This window comes from Osmerus eperlanus, chromosome 4 (genome assembly GCF_963692335.1).
Source record: "Osmerus eperlanus chromosome 4, fOsmEpe2.1, whole genome shotgun sequence".
NCBI classification, from domain to species: Eukaryota; Metazoa; Chordata; class Actinopteri; order Osmeriformes; family Osmeridae; genus Osmerus; species Osmerus eperlanus.
This window is the reverse complement of record NC_085021.1, coordinates 2,252,678-2,257,288: the sequence shown is the minus strand read 5'-3', so window position 1 is coordinate 2,257,288 and position 4,611 is coordinate 2,252,678.

Sequence of the window (4,611 nt, the reverse complement as noted above, 5' to 3'; positions counted from 1 at the left end):
AATCTTTGAGAGGTGCACTACCGCCATCTACTGTTCTGGAATGTGATACCGGCGGCCTGCACTAATATAAAATCAACTAGAAAGGTACATTTCCTGAAGAAAATGTGTGTTTGCTGAAAGCAGTTGAAACGATTGTTTTGATGGCTTGAATAGTGAAGGTTTTAAAAAAAAATTAAAAGAGGTATGTAGATGCTTTAAAAACAAAATGGTGAGAAAAAGTGTTAAAAGTATATCTGTCATTGTTATGCATTGCGATGTTTTCTTACTGTTGAAAATTGAGAAAAAACTGTGATGAAAAGAGTATCTTATTGACTTTCATACATTTTTAATCGTTAAAAGTAGTGGTGGGCATAGATTATTTTTTTAAATCTAGATTAATCTCACTGTAATATTGGCGTTAATCTAGATTAAAATGGCTCATTTGAATTCCACCGAAGGCATTCAGAATATGTGTGCTACCCAAATAATGACTAAAAGTAAGTCTTTGAGAACGGGTTTCTCAAGCCAGGTGGCGCATTAGACCAGGGGCTCATCTCCTGTTTCCAAAATGCATCACAAACTGCTTGAGAAAGCTGTTCTATATAATTGGTGATGAAAATAAATTATGTTCAATAAGATGCACTTGTGTGTATTAATTGTTTATTAGATTAGTTAGCTTGGCTGATAGAGCTGTGCTGACGGGCTTGCCTCGGTTGCACTCAAACAGTAGTTTGACGACGACTTTTCCCCTGCGCTACATCAGTGCTTGGCCCGGCATCTTCCGCATTAGCTAAGGGAAGCTTTGCGTTTAGGTGGTATTTGAGACTGGAAGAACTCCTACAGTAAACTAATTCCGCATAGCACAAGGTGCAAACAACCTTAGTCTTGTCGAGGTTTCCATTGGGAAGCTTCTTAAAAATACTTTTCCCTGAAGCAAACCAGGCGGCTTCATAGCTGCATCCATGTTAGCACGTTACGTTTGATGTGATAATTTCATTCACAAGGCATACACACAGGTTCAAAGACTCGTTCTCGCCATCTACAGTGCAATTCAGCAAGGTATACATCCGCGCTAAAATATCAAGGTGAAAGTCATTATAGCTTGCGTAGTACAGACCCAGCTCCCAACCCAACTTTGAGAATAGATTAACGGCGATATTTTTTTTATCGCCCGATAAGAGTCTCAGGTTAACGCAGCGCGTTAACGCCGATAACGGCCCACCACTAGTTAAAAGTTAGGGCTAGTAATCCGAAGGTTGCCAGTTCGATTCCCGGTCATGCAAACTGACGTTGCGTCCTTGGGCAAGGCACTTGACCCTACTTGCCTCGGGGGAATGTCCCTGTACTTACTGTAAGTCGCTCTGGATAAGAGCGTCTGCTAAATGACTAAATGTAAAAGTATTAAAGAATGAACGATTGAGAAACAGAAAAAAGTTTGAAGTTAGAGAAATGAGAAAATATAGTGATGAAGAGTATATTGCATAACAGTTATCAATATCATAGCAGACAAAAGTATGTCAGCAGTATGAAGGTGAAAAAAAGTGTTGCTTTGAAACCAAAATGGTGAGACAGTGTTAAAAGTATATCTGTCATTGTTATGCATTGCAATATTTTCTCACGGTTGAAAAAGGAGAAAAAAGAGTGATGAAAAGGGTATCTTATTTAATTTCATAAATGTTAAAGCGTTATGTTAGAGCCATTTTATTTAATTCTAAACCTTTTACATTTTTAAACCTTAGTATTAGTTAGACTTGTACACTTCTTATTTAAGATTCGTATATGTTTAATATGTGCACCTTCCTGCCACAGTAAATTCCTTGTCTGTGTGATGTTTCTTGGCGAATAAAACCCATTCTGAAAAGTATTAATAATTGAAAGATGTAGAAACAGAAAAAAGTTTGAACAGTGGAACAGTGGAGAGCGTTGGCCAATCGGATTGGTTCCTTGTTTCTTGTAACGTAGCAACTGTTGGTCATTGTCAACATTTCTAACCTAGAATCTAGGTTTTAGGTTCAAGATGAAGGAGAAACTAATCATGTGTGCCTGCACAACCAGTCCTGTTCAGACACTTAATTTAAAGATGACATCAAAATAATAATCCATAGTGCAGGGTTGCCGATGTTGTCGTTGTCCCTGGTGATTTTTTTAAAATTCAATTCGTCACATTATGTGACTTTGTTGTGCAACTGGAAAAGCTAGATACTCTAACTCAGAATGCTGCTGCAAAAAAAAGCAGAACTATTGTGGGTGGTAAATAAGATCATGCTACATATAGCCAGCGGATCATTTCTTGCAAGTGTTATGTGTCAAAGTGGTATTTTTACAGACTGTATTAACACCGTAGGCGTGAATAATGCATGCATCGTCATTGTCGTCCATCTTTAGCCGAAGAAGCTAGAGAGGATGCAATGGGAGATTTCCTACAGTAAGGTAGATACTGCTTCAAATTGAAAACGGAGACAATCTTTTGATTAAAGACAAGTTCCTTAACCTTTGTTGTCAATATCGCCGATAAAAAGTAAATACTGTTACGAAGCATTTGTTTGTAGGTAACGAACGATAGACGTAGCTAGTTTCGCCGTTCTATGGCAGCTAGTACAGTACTGTATGATGACAGTCGTAGCTAGAGTTGTAAGCACTCGTCACTAGAATGACCAGAACTTTAAAACAAAAGATCATATTTCAAATCTGTCTGCTGTTCTACATTGCCCACACAATTTATGTATATATATATCAACTCTAACATGGCCTGTATCTTGTATTGAAAGTGCTCGAAAATTAGCTCGTCTAATGTATGGTGGACTGAGAAAACATATTTGTCACAGGAGAGCGAGCGGATGTCGTGGGAGAATTCCTAATGTGTTAGATTTACTGCTTCAAATTGAAAACGGAGAAGATATTTAGAGTAGACAAGTTTCTTAACGTCTGTGTTCAATATCGTCAACTAAAAGTAAAAACTTTTCAGTTACGAAGCTTTTGTTCGTAGTAATGCCAGCTGCAGTAAACCTTTCGTGACCCCGGTTTAACTGTTCGTGACAGTCGGCTATGACAGTGTTGAGCCTCGATTTTTGCAGATTTCTGTGAAACTTTCTTAAAGAAAAATAATCTAGCTAGATTATGTACACTTTAAACTCAATGTACATACCTTGTTTGGCCAATTTGGTCGATTGTGGAAAAAAGTAGAACCGTTTTTAGTTATGGAGAGCCATCGCGCTAGCTTGGAATTGCGTTATCCCACTCATCACTTCAGTGGTCATAACTTTTAAACAAAATAGTCTATCTTAAATCTGTCTGCTGTTCTGAATTCAGGACAAACGTACGCACATTTCATACGCTCTAACATATCCTCTATCTTGTAGTGAAAGTGGTTAAAAATTAGGTTTTCTAAAAAAAAGTAATGTAGACGGAGAAGATTTTTGTCAGAATGGCTCCGTGAAATCGTCTTGATAAAGGATGATTTGCCTAACATGATCATATAAATATTTACATCATTAGAAAGCCCTAAATCTTGTCTTCAAAATGGTATAAACAGTTCAGGTATATTACTTGAAAAAGTCTGCATATTCAGGCAGGAAAGTGTTAAACAGTGTCAAAAATTGACGCGGTGAGAAACAGTTCTGTCAGTGCATGACGTCACAATTGAATTTGACTTGAACATTCTGAACCATTGAAACCCATTCATTTTTTTTAGCACTTTAAACTTTAATACCTTAAAAACTTTAAAAGTTATCAATGACAAAAGTAATAGCACACTAGAGCAGTTCAGACTTTAACGGTGTGTCTATCTTAAACGGTGTGAAAAGAGTAGGCGACGGAAAAAAGTGGGAGGAAAATTAAAAAAAACTAGAAAAGGCTGTTCCTGCGAAACAGCAGTGAGAATGCTGAAAACCTGAATGGGGATAGCTGACCATGCTAAAAAAGCTGAAAATAGTGAAAATTTAGTAGAAAGTTATAAGCTGAAGCTTCAAAGCAACCGAAAGGTATTTTTGAAAGGGGCTGGAGCAGCATTCCAACAATGATTTGAAAGGATTTACCATTACTTTTAAAGGGAGAATAATTTGCACAAAAACCTTTATATTTTAAAAAGTATAAAAGTGAGAAATGAGAAAATACCCGCAAGCTGAAATGAATTTCAAAAATGTGTGAGTCACACAAAAGAGGCAGTGTGGAAGCTGAACTGCATCATCTGCATCATCTTAACAAAGCTAAGAGCTAAAATAGCCTACAATGCGGGAGAAGCTGAAAGCTGAACTGTTAAACAGAAGAAGTAGGCTAGCTAGTCGGAACAAGAATATTATCGTTTTAACAGCTGAAATTATAGTTGGGATAGTAATAGCAGTAGCAGATGTAGCCTACCATTGAGTGCTTTTACTCGGCTTTCTTAGTAGGATTCAATGTGTTGATGGAATGAAACATACAGCAGTAGGGCCGATACAGGAAGACACGGCGACACTTTGTTGCAGAAGGATGATGGTGCAAGTTTTGTCCGTGGAGCATACAACGATTAATAAAAAAGAATCATGTAGACGTGTTTATTGAGTAATCGCATAACTAATTACACATGTAAACGGAGTAATCGTATTATTGGCATAAACCGACAATTGCTAGTAATCGTGTTTCTCATGGTCAAGT